Below are 13,796 nucleotides of genomic sequence, written 5' to 3' on the forward strand. Positions count from 1 at the left end.
TATATAGGGTAGAATTGTGGTTTGAACCCCGGTTTCACAGGCAAGGAGAGGAAAATGGTAACACAGAGGATTTCAGTCAGTTGCGGTGAACCTCCTGTAGACTGAAGCAGTAGAGGTTGACACCTTTGCTGGGGACATAACAGAAAGACGTGAGAGAGGTTCGAACTCTCGACCCTTCGACCACGAACCGAAAGCGCCGAGATACTGAACGAGGTTGTCCCATATAAACAGCATCTCCCCTCAGTGATACAGCGGTATTTCTAAAGATTCACACCGTTAGAAACCGGGTTTTGACCCGTGCAAGCAGGGCACAGAGAGCCCGTTACATAGCTTTGGGCTTAATTCCAAAGCAATCACAACCGCAATCCTTCAAAACAATATGTTTAAATAATATATTTGTGTAAGAGGAAGTAGAACGAATATTGAGGACAGAAACAAAATATGGTAAAGTGTAATACATGACCTATAGTAGCTGTATGTTCATTGAACGGATGTACTATATTTTGTTAATTCCACGGAAATAGAAATGGAAGCCATATAGTGTCGGAAGTGGGCAGAGCTTCAGATATCCTTCACGCTTTGCTAGATTTTGTTGACTTTAGGACACTTGTACAAAGCTTTTAACTAATTAAATAGAGGGAAAGCAGGTGGATGAAAACACCTGTAGCTAAGTTTTTGGCCACTCTCGTTAGTCTAAATTGTGAGAAGTGACTGCCACCTTTATAACGCAATCCCCCCTTGACGGTGCAAAGCACGGTTCGTTTTGTCTCGACGTCACAAGACGAGAACATGAGACACGAAGAAATCGTTTTTAATCCACTTCAATTACTACACGACATCACACTATAATAAAGATGTTTGGTGTCACTCTTCTCTTAATTAGCCCATTAGCCCGTAAACTTACACAGGAATAAGGATGTTTGGTGTCACTTTTTTCTTAATTACCCTATTAGCTTAATAAACTCAGACTATAATAAAGATGGTTGGTTTCGGAAGGTTGTATATCAAGTGTAACCTGTAGGGGACATCAACATTTTAGCGCCATTTTTGTCCTCAGTGCTCTTTATTAGACCGACTAGTTTCAATACTTTGATAACTTTCGCCTTTTGCGACCGTTACACAATGAGTGATCACTTAATCTGTCTTTTTTTTTATTTCGTGGTTCGAGGAATTTTACTGTTATGTTTATTGACCTTTGAACTTCACCACGGAATTCTAATGCTTGACACTAACACTCCTCTTTCATTTCTGGAATGTTCCCTGGAATTCTTATTTTCACGTGTAGTAGCTTCCTAAGATCTGGATTCATCTGGAACCAACTCGTGCTTTTTATGTGTTTTTGTTGTTGTAATTATCACTCTAATAAGAACAAATTATCTCCATAAACAAGTTAATTTGCTACAGTGGTATGGGATCGTGTCTAGTTAGCCTAGTTGTTTTGCGCCATAAAACGCCAAACCAACAGATCTCTGTTATCAGTGAAACAAATGGGTGGTCTAAACTCTACTATACATACACTGATTTCCATCGTGGAGTGGCATCATTTTGAGCTCTGGCAAGTTATAAACAAGTTCCAAGAACCACGTATTTGTTATTGTTAAACGTGATGAACATTCCGACAAGTTCCAAGAGCCACGCATTTGTTATTGTTAAACGTGATGAACATTCCGACAAGTTCCAAGAGCCACGTATTTGTTATTGTTAAACGTGATGAACATTCCGAAAAATCTATAAAAAACAAGAGTGTTTAAGATTGGGAAAACCTCATAATTATGTTGAAAACAGTTTAATTCCAGAAATCCTATGAATTATATTTCAAAATCTTTTTAACAATTCCAACATCCCATAATATTCATTTAAAAATGGTGATGAATCCAAAAATCTTGTAATGAAGAAGGAACATAATTTAGACTCTAAAGTTCTCATAAATATGAGTACATTAAGGTTACTATACCAAAATTCCAATAACTTTGATTAATATTCAGAAAATTCTGTAATTTATATAAAACCTGGTGAAGATTCCGAAAATCCTATGTAAAAAAAAATAAAGAAATCCTGGTTAAGGTTCTGAAAAATTTGATAATTTTGTATAAAAATTGGTTGAGTTTCCAAAAATCCCATAATATTCATAAAAATCCTGGTTAAAAGTCCGAAGATCCCATAATTTTGTATCAAACCTATCAAGGATTTAGAAAATCCTATTGTTTTATATGAACTTTGGATTCCAAATATACCATAATTTTGTATGGAACCTGCTTGAGGTTCTTACAATTCTATAAATCATTACTGAGATTTCGAAAATCACTCATATATGTATGAAATCTGATTCAAATAAACAAAACTCAGAAGATCGGATAAAACCGGTTGAGAGTTCCTGAAATCCATTAAACAAATGACTGTTTTGTGAAACGTTTGTTCATTCTGTCATCTGCACAAAATTCATCTGTTTATTTTCAAACAATGTAATGGTGTACTGACTAGTTAAGACATTTTTTCTTGGTTAAATTAGGTATTGTACCATATGTTAATGTATTTCAAGTTTTTCTTAAATAAAACAGCCAGTTTTGGTGACAGGCGGTATTTCAGTTACTTAGTAGTGAAGCTGAAACTCGTGTAATGTATTTAAAAGGTGGGTTTATTGTGTGATATAATGAAGACCCTTGAGAGAAATGCATTTATTATCTATGGTTGAAGTATACCCTATACGTATTATATCTGCTTAAAACGTATGATACACAGACATATTGCTTAAATTGTACAATGTCCAGATCATCCTTGGTTGAACTGTCGTGCATAGAGATTACACTTATGTTTTAAATGTATCGTATAATGTTATCCCTGGGTGAAACGTATAACGTCCCCGTCAATCCAAGGGCATTATTTCTGGACTTGCTCTGCCCTCTGACGATTTCGGATAAAATAACAATAAATCAAATTTTTTTGTGTGTTTTTCATGTTATAACACACACGATGGGATGGCCTGTACCATTTACAAAATCCTGTATTATCTATTTGTGTACAAATACGAGAGTACGGAGGGTGCGGCTATTCCAACAAAAACAGTTGTGCTGCAACCTCCGTATTTCAAAATAAGTTATCATTGTGTCCCACGTGACCAGTAATTTTTGAATGTTGATCTACTTATGATAAATTCAGTGCTTACGTCAGACTAAGTACCTTGTGATATACATCCTTATCTGGGTGAAAGCAACGTTCTAAATTAGGTAATACATCTACCAATACACTTACACTAGAGAGGAAAATGGTTCTGTCACCTTCTCTTGACCTTTGTTTTTGTTGTATTCTTACGATGTGACATACGAGGCTGCTTAAAGCTTTCGTCATTTAATTTAAGAAATGTTGTTGGAAAATGGCGCGAGTTTTATTACTTTCAGCTGTGGGTGATGTCATAGCCATGACAGTCAACCTCCTATAAGAGTAGGTGCATAGATTGTTTTTTGTTTTTTTTTTTAATTTCGCACAAAGCTACTCGATGGCCAACTAGCCATCACCACCCACCGACAGCTCTTGGGCTACTCTTTTACCAACGAATAGTGGGATTGACTGTCACATTATAACGCCCCCATGGCTGGGAGGGCGAGTATGTTTGGTGTGACGGGGATTTGAACCCGCGACTCTCAGATTACGAGTCGAACGCCTTAACCCACCTGGCCATGCCGGGCCCTTAAAAAGAAAAGTGTCATCACCACCCGGTATTTCCAGGTGGTCACCCACCTGGGAGGTGCTAACCAGGCCCGGCGTTGCTTAGTTTCGGGGATCGTAGGAGAACCGGCTCTTATCAATGTGGTATAAATGATTACAGGTGCAGAGATTGTGAGAGGGGATGTTAGTCACTGGTTGTCTGAGGGACTTTTATATCTCCCTTTACCATATGGGTCTCGTAAAGTATTGTCCAAGTTACAATTATTAAATTACAAGTGACTATTTCAATGGAGGATACGTCTCCAGATATTGTGGACACCAAAAAAATGGACACTATAACGTCCTTGTGTAGGACAACACAACATACAAAACATTGGCTGTGAAAACAAAAAGCTAATAATAGTCACTTTAGTCTCGGTGTTATAAGAACGAGCATTACACTATGTAACAAAATTTTTACTTTTTCTTGTTCCTGGATAGAAAGTGTTATTTCCTAATTTCTTATGCCTAAAATAAATGGAAAAAAAATCTATTTTTCTCTTCAAACTCTGCTTTTGTGACCCGGGAGCGTATAACGAAAACATGATAGGAGACTATATTTGTGGACTGATACGTGAAAGTGATTTACATTACAGTCGCAAATCTCGAAACAACTACTCACTTCTAAACATTTTTGTATAACTTTAGTATAAATACATGTAAATCTTGATTCATATGTTGTTTTATTCAGACCTTATGTAAATGAAAATGTGCAAATTTGCCCGTTTTACATATAAAATAGGTTAATTTCTAAACTTCATTATCCAGGTCACAAAAGCAAAGTTTGAAGGGAATAATGGCCATTTTCTGTACTTTTACAACATAAGCAATTAAGAAATAACACACACTATCCAGGTACAATAAATGTGTCACATAGTGTTATTAGCAACTGAAATGATAAGAGATTAAGTGTAAGTCTGTAATAGAAGTATTGTAATCAGTGTTGAACTTGAGATCCAAGTGTTCCACTAATTTAACAAGCTTCTGTAACAACACTACCAGATTGGACCATCACGTCTCTACTGGTTGCTCTATTTATCCAAGTACTACCCAGGTTTGTATCAGCATTCTTGTATCAAAACCACCCAGTTTTGTATCAGCATTCTTGTATCAAAACCACCCAGTTTTGTATCAGCAATCTTGTATCAAAACCACCCGGTTTTGTATCAGCATTCTTGTATCAAAACCACCCGGTTTTGTATCAGCATTCTTGTATCAAAACCACCCGGTTTTGTATCAGCATTCTTGTATCAAAACCACCCGGTTTTGTATCAGCATTCTTGTATCAAAACCACCCGGTTTTGTATCAGCATTCTTGTATCAAAACCACCCAGTTTTGTATCAGCATTCTTGTATCAAAACCACCCAGTTTTGTATCCACATACTTCTGTCATAAACATTTGTAAGTATTAGAATGAGTATACTTCTGTCTGTTCCACTTTGGGGTGTTAGTGTTCAAGTACTTAAAACACGTTTTAACAACAGATCACTACCACTTGGTGTTGTTAATATCTGTATACTTATAACACTACCACCAGGTGTTATTAATATCTGTATACTTATAACACTACCACTAGGTTTTAGTATCTGTATACTTATAACACGAGGTGTTGTTAATATCTGTATAATTACAACACTACTACTTGGTGTTGTTAATATATGTATACTTACAACACTACCACTAGGTGTTATTAATATCTGTATACTTACAACACTACCACTAGGTGTTGTTAATATCTGTATACTTACAACACGAGGTGTTGTTAATATCTGTATACTTATAACACTACCACTAGGTTTTAGTATCTGTATACTTATAACACGAGGTGTTGTTAATATCTGTATACTTACAACACTACTACTTGGTGTTATTAATATCTGTATGCTTACAACACGAGGTGTTGTTAATATCTGTATACTTACAACACTACTACTTGGTGTTATTAATATCTGTATACTTACAACACTACTACTTGGTGTTGTTAATATCTGTATACTTACAACACTACTACTTGGTGTTGTTAATATATGTATACTTACAACACTACCACTAGGTGTTATTAATATCTGTATACTTATAACACTACCACTAGGTGTTATTAATATCTGTATACTTACAACATTACTACTTGGTGTTTTTAATATCTGTATACTTACAACACTACTACTTGGTGTTGTTAATATATGTATACTTACAACACTACTACTTGGTGTTGTTAATATCTGTATACTTACAATACTACTACTTGGTGTTGTTAATATATGTATGCTTACAACACTACTACTTGGTGTTGTTAATATCTGTATACTTACAATACTACTACTTGGTGTTGTTAATATCTGTATATTTACAACACTACTACTTGGTGTTATTAATATCTGTATACTTATAACACTACCACCAGGTGTTATTAATATCTGTATACTTATAACACTACCACTAGGTTTTAGTATCTGTATACTTATAACACGAGGTGTTGTTAATATCTGTATAATTACAACACTACTACTTGGTGTTGTTAATATATGTATACTTACAACACTACCACTAGGTGTTATTAATATCTGTATACTTACAACACTACCACTAGGTGTTGTTAATATCTGTATACCTCTACAACACGAGGTGTTGTTAATATCTGTATACTTATAACACTACCACTAGGTTTTAGTATCTGTATACTTATAACACGAGGTGTTGTTAATATCTGTATACTTACAACACTACTACTTGGTGTTATTAATATCTGTATGCTTACAACACGAGGTGTTGTTAATATCTGTATACTTACAACACTACTACTTGGTGTTATTAATATCTGTATACTTACAACACTACTACTTGGTGTTGTTAATATCTGTATACTTACAACACTACTACTTGGTGTTGTTAATATATGTATACTTACAACACTACCACTAGGTGTTATTAATATCTGTATACTTATAACACTACCACTAGGTGTTATTAATATCTGTATACTTACAACATTACTACTTGGTGTTTTTAATATCTGTATACTTACAACACTACTACTTGGTGTTGTTAATATATGTATACTTACAACACTACTACTTGGTGTTGTTAATATCTGTATACTTACAATACTACTACTTGGTGTTGTTAATATATGTATGCTTACAACACTACTACTTGGTGTTGTTAATATCTGTATACTTACAATACTACTACTTGGTGTTGTTAATATCTGTATATTTACAACACTACTACTTGGTGTTATTAATATCTGTATACTTATAACACTACCACCAGGTGTTATTAATATCTGTATACTTATAACACTACCACTAGGTTTTAGTATCTGTATACTTATAACACGAGGTGTTGTTAATATCTGTATAATTACAACACTACTACTTGGTGTTGTTAATATATGTATACTTACAACACTACCACTAGGTGTTATTAATATCTGTATACTTACAACACTACCACTAGGTGTTGTTAATATCTGTATACTTACAACACGAGGTGTTGTTAATATCTGTATACTTATAACACTACCACTAGGTTTTAGTATCTGTATACTTATAACACGAGGTGTTGTTAATATCTGTATACTTACAACACTACTACTTGGTGTTATTAATATCTGTATGCTTACAACACGAGGTGTTGTTAATATCTGTATACTTACAACACTACTACTTGGTGTTATTAATATCTGTATACTTACAACACTACTACTTGGTGTTATTAATATCTGTATGCTTACAACACGAGGTGTTGTTAATATCTGTATACTTACAACACTACTACTTGGTGTTATTAATATCTGTATACTTACAACACTACTACTTGGTGTTGTTAATATCTGTATACTTACAACACTACTACTTGGTGTTGTTAATATATGTATACTTACAACACTACCACTAGGTGTTATTAATATCTGTATACTTATAACACTACCACTAGGTGTTATTAATATCTGTATACTTACAACATTACTACTTGGTGTTTTTAATATCTGTATACTTACAACACTACTACTTGGTGTTGTTAATATATGTATACTTACAACACTACCACTAGGTGTTATTAATATCTGTATACTTATAACACTACTACTTGGTGTTATTAATATCTGTATACTTACAACACTACTACTTGGTGTTATTAATATCTGTATGCTTACAACACGAGGTGTTGTTAATATCTGTATACTTACAACACTACTACTTGGTGTTATTAATATCTGTATACTTACAACACTACTACTTGGTGTTGTTAATATCTGTATACTTACAACACTACTACTCGGTGTTGTTAATATATGTATACTTACAACACTACCACTAGGTGTTATTAATATCTGTATACTTACAACATTACTACTTGGTGTTTTTAATATCTGTATACTTACAACACTACTACTTGGTGTTGTTAATATATGTATACTTACAACACTACTACTTGGTGTTGTTAATATCTGTATACTTACAATACTACTACTTGGTGTTGTTAATATCTGTATACTTACAATACTACTACTTGGTGTTGTTAATATCTGTATACTTACAATACTACTACTTGGTGTTGTTAATATCTGTATACTTACAACACTACTACTTGGTGTTGTTAATATCTGTATACTTACAACACTACCACTAGGTGTTATTAATATCTGTATACTTATAACACTACCACTAGGTGTTATTAATATCTGTATACTTACAACATTACTACTTGGTGTTTTTAATATCTGTATACTTATAACACTACCACTAGATGTTATTAATATCTGTATTCTTATAACACTACCACTAGGTGTTATTAATATCTGTATTCTTACAACACAAACCACTTGGTGTTGTTAGTATCTCTATACTTGCATCAACACCATATGATGTTGAGTATCCATATGCTTGTATCATTACCACTTGAATTTGACTTTAAACATACAACTACAAGAAGATAAAATGGTTGATAGTTTTAATGTATGTTTTTATTATTGTTAGTATTGTTCCTTTTCTCAGCCATAAAAAATCTTGGATGAGATTTGACACTCGGACCTATTTACAACCCTAAGTTAGATTTTACAGGTTCTCTTCGTGTTTTAACTGCTAAACACAAATAAACGTCCAAATACAACAACGTTTACTGTGAGAGAAAAAAATGGTCGAATATGAAAGAAAGAAAACAGCAGAAATGCTATTCTTTAACAGATTGTTTAGTCACAATATTCATGGTGAAACTTTGTAGAATGGAAATCTGTTGTGGAGACACAAGTGTTGGAAACGACGTTTCAAAAGTCTTTCGACTTTCGTCTTCAGGTCAGTGTGTGTATAGGTGTTGTCGGTCTTTTATAGTGTCCTGGTGGATTGTGGAGAGCGTGTTATGATTCCAACCAATTATAAAAAAGGCAAGTTACGTTCACGAGAGTGCAGAGAAGTGCAAATGTCCACTCTTGCTCTAAGATTGGCTTTGTCAAATCATGTGGGACCTATTTTACAAGTTTTGACATATTCCCAAGCTGTTGTAGATAACGGTGAACTGTTGAATGGGTTGAATTAAACTTCTGTACTAGTTCTTCAACTGTTACAGCACAATCTTCATCAAGTGCAGCCAACAACAAGTCATCATTAAACTCAACAGGACGACCTGAACGTGACGCATCACTTAAACTGTAGTCACCTGATCTGAACTTCTGAAACCACTTTTGACATTTTCTTTCACTGAGAGACTCCACACCATAAACATCTTGAATGTTTCGTGTAGTTTCTGCTGTATTGTTGCCATTTTTAAACACATAAATCATTACATGTGCTCCTCAGACACATCCATCTTCATAAGGATTTATTTGATTAATGATTGAAAAAGTGGAGTTGGGTTAGTTTCTTTTACTATATTTGAACATTTTTATATATATGATTACATAACTTCTTTCAACGTGTCACACATATTATTTGAATGAGACAGTTATTATAGAATAACTAATATTTGTCCTACCACTAAATATAATAAATTAGTGACTTACTGATTACTATTATTTAACATACCAGAGCTCTCAGACTCTCTAAAGTTAATAGAGTATACTTTGTGTATACTCATACAACCTGGAAACAGAAGTTTAAGAATTGTTAAGGTTAGACACAAACAATGTGGACACTGACGTCAAGACAAGATTGTTTGGTGAGTGTGACGTGGTCACACATACAGTGTATGGTTGTGAGATACATAAAGTTCATCAGTCGATGACCTTTGCTCATTAGTCATGAAAAGTAAGATTGCTCGTCACTTTATAACGCTCCCTCGGCTGAAAGGGCAATCATGTTCAGTCTGACTAGGATTCAAACCCAAGACTCGCAATTTGCGAGTCGAATTTCGCCTGTGTCGAATTCTTATTATTAGTTTTAGCTTTGAGTTTTGGAATGTATATATAGTCCAAGTTTTATTTTATTTTGCATTTTTAAACCACTTTGCCTTCTCTTATTGTTAGACGTGTTGAAAAATGACCAAAGACCAAAAATGGTACAGATTTGAATTTTGTTTTGTTGTTGTTGTCTGTGAAAATGTAAAGTAATTTAAATGCATCCGTCTTCATTGAATTGGTTGGACAGCTTCTAATAATGGTTTCAGTATGATAGTTTAATTTGTTTGTCTGTTGCAGAGCAAAGTCACATTTAGTTATCTGTTGTTTCCACTGCAGGGGATCGAACAACAGGTTTCAATGTTATAAATCCATAGACTTCTCGTTATTCCAACCAAAATTGTTTAAATCTATGTTGAGTACATATTGTTATCAGTGGTATATATTTTCCGAATTTTGTTTTGATTTATTTGCTTTGAAGTTAATCACTGTGGTACATAATAGGCTATGTGTACTATGCCCATCACGGGTATCGAAACCTGGTTTCAAGCATTATAGATATTTTCAAGAACACAAAACTTATAGTAATTCCATATTTAAGAATATGTACAGAAAATATTTTGTTATGTAATATGAAACTTCATAATGGTATTTTTACGTATTTCAGATACTCAAAACTGGCATTTTGTTACTTATTTCAAAATCTAAACACCCCATTTTGTTTTTTGTTCGAAAATAACAACTTTTTCTTTACTAATTTTAGTTATTCATTGAAAAATACATTTAAGAATGTTCATAAACAACACATAATAGTAATAACAGTTTAAAAATCAACAAATATAATAAGATTATATACTAAAAATACATTCAGACCATGTTTAAAATTTTCACCGTGGTTTTATTTTCTACTACAAAATTTCTGCTTCACTTGTTGCACCTTTTATGTATGTTCTCAGTTTCACGCTGTAAAAACCAACAGTAATCTCCCGTCATTGCAGGATTCCATTGTACATGAGTCGCTGTTCCATTAGAGATATATCTTGGTGAAAGCGTTCATCATACTTGTCGTTAACTGAATATAAATCATTTGAAAAGGAATCTAAACAAGAGTGTAAGAAGTGTACACACAATGGTAATCCACAGTTTCCTGTTGTTTCCAACATATCACCAGTCATCACAGCATAGTTGTAAGAAGTGTACACACAATTGTTATCCATAGTTTCTTGTTGTTCCCAACATATCACCAGTCATCACAGCATAGTTGTAAGAAGTGTACACACAATTGTAATCCATAGTTTCCTGTTGTTCCCAACATATCACCAGTCATCACAGCATAGTTGTAAGAAGTGTACACACAATTGTAATCCATAGTTTCTTGTTGTTCCCAACATATCACCAGTCATCACAGCATAGTTGTAAGAAGTGTACACACAATTGTAATCCATAGTTTCCTGTTGTTCCCAACATATCACCAGTCATCACAGCATAGTTGTAAGAAGTGTACACACAATTGTAATCCATAGTTTCTTGTTGTTCCCAAACATATCACCAGTCATCACAGCATAGTTTAAAGAAGTGTACACACAATTGTAATCCACAGTTTCCTGTAGTTCCCAAGATATCACCAGTCATCACAGCATAGTTGTAAGAAGTGTACACACAATTGTAATCCATAGTTTCTTGTAGTTCCCAACATATCACCAGTCATCACAGCATAGTTGTAAGAAGTGTACACACAATTGTTATCCATAGTTTCCTGTTGTTCCCAACATATCACCAGTCATCACAGCATAGTTGTAAGAAGTGTACACACAATTGTAATCCATAGTTTCTTGTTGTTCCCAAACATATCACCAGTCATCACAGCATAGTTTAAAGAAGTGTACACACAATTGTAATCCACAGTTTCCTGTAGTTCCCAAGATATCACCAGTCATCACAGCATAGTTGTAAGAAGTGCACACACAATTGTAATCCATAGTTTCTTGTAGTTCCCAACATATCACCAGTCATCACAGCATAGTTGTAAGAAGTGTACACACAATTGTTATCCATAGTTTCTTGTTGTTCCCAAACATATCACCAGTCATCACAGCATAGTTGTAAGAAGTGTACACACAATTGTTATCCACAGTTTCCTGTAGTTCCCAACATATCACCAGTCATCACAGCATAGTTGTAAGAAGTGTACACACAATTGTAATCCACAGTTTCCTGTAGTTCCCAACATATCACCAGTCATCACAGCATAGTTGTAAGAAGATCGGGCTGTGTGCAAAGCTAGGCAAAGTGACTCAGTGACTAAGTAAGTCATAAGAAACTGAGGGAAAGGCGTCTCACTCCTTCTTATATGTCCCGGCATGGCAAGGTGGGTTAAGGCGTTCGACTCGTAATCTGAGGGTCGTGGGTTTGAATCCCCGTCACATCAAACATGCTCGCCCTTTCAGCCGTGGGGACGTTGCAATTGTACGGTTAATCCCACTATTCGTTGGTTAAAGAGTAGCCCAAGAGTTGGTGGTGGATGGGAATAACTAGCTGCCTTCTCTCTAGTCTTCCCTGCTAAATTAGAGACGGCTAGCGCAGATAGCTCCCTTATAGCATTGCGCGAAATTCAAAAACAAGCAAGCAAACCTTCTTTTATGCTTAATCGAGGGACTTCTAGAACATTATAGTAGCTTGAGAACATATAATGGAGCTGATGAGCATAGAAATGAAGCAAAACTGATTCAATTCTTTACAACTGTTTCGAGGACAAACAGTGTATAGGAACAATATACTTGGAAAATTTATATGCAAAAACGGCTCGTTTGGGCTGAGAAAACACTTTACATAGAAGAGCGAACAACGTTTCGACCTTCTTCGGTCATCATCAGGTTCACAAAGAAAGAGGTAACTGACCGGAAGCTGACCACATGTTTGAAAGGGGTTGTGTAACTGTGTGTCGAAATGTAGAGGGCGGTATTAGATGTTTGAATATATAATTTTATTTATTTTATTAATATAGGTATAAAGGCGTTCCTTTATATTGGTTTATTTTGGGTTTAAGTTGTTGTATAAGTAAGGCTTCTTTAATTTTGCGTTTGTTTATGTTTGTTTCTTTATTTAGTATTTGAGTGTTTTCTATGGTTATGTTGTGTTTATTTGACTTGCAGTGTTCGAAAACGTGTGAAGGTGACTTTTTATGTTCTTTGAATCTGGTTTCCATTTTCTACTTGTTTCTCAATATAGAAGTCGTGGCAGTTATCACATTGTATTTTATAAATAATGTTGGTGTGGTGTTTGTCAGTGTAGTTTTACATAGTATAGACCTCAGTTTTGTGCCGGGTTTTGAATAAATTTGGTATTAATTGGAATGTCATATTTTGTTACTAATTTTGCCAAATGTTGGTTATTTGTTTGCTGATGTCAGGAATATATGGTATACAGCAGTATATGGTTTCGTGGTTTTTTGATTCGTGAGCTGTATTTACTTTAGTTGGTTGATTTTGCTTTCTGTCTAGGTGTGTGCGTATAATGTTTTCTACGGTTTGTGGAGGAAACTTATTGATGTTGGTGAAGTATTGTTTTATTTTGTCTAATTCATCGTTAATTTTATCTGGTGAGCATAGTTTTATGGTTGTGTTTATTTAGTTTCTTAGTATGTTGAGTTTTTGTTTTTTTTCATGTGCTGAGTCCCAAGGAATGTATAGTCCAGTATGGGTGATTTTTCGGTGGATTTCTGTTTGAAATTGTGTATCAGTTCTTGTAATTTTGAGGTTA

The 13,796-nt window shown here is 34.3% G+C and overlaps 1 long non-coding RNA gene across 1 annotated transcript in view; it reads left to right on the forward strand.

Annotated features, from left to right (window-relative positions):
• Positions 1-13,796, forward strand: part of LOC143226794 (uncharacterized) — a 29,240-nt gene that overhangs the window by 3,409 nt on the left and 12,035 nt on the right. The window lies entirely within an intron of this gene.

Source organism: Tachypleus tridentatus, chromosome 9, assembly GCF_004210375.1.
Source record: "Tachypleus tridentatus isolate NWPU-2018 chromosome 9, ASM421037v1, whole genome shotgun sequence".
Lineage (NCBI taxonomy): Eukaryota > Metazoa > Arthropoda > Merostomata > Xiphosura > Limulidae > Tachypleus > Tachypleus tridentatus.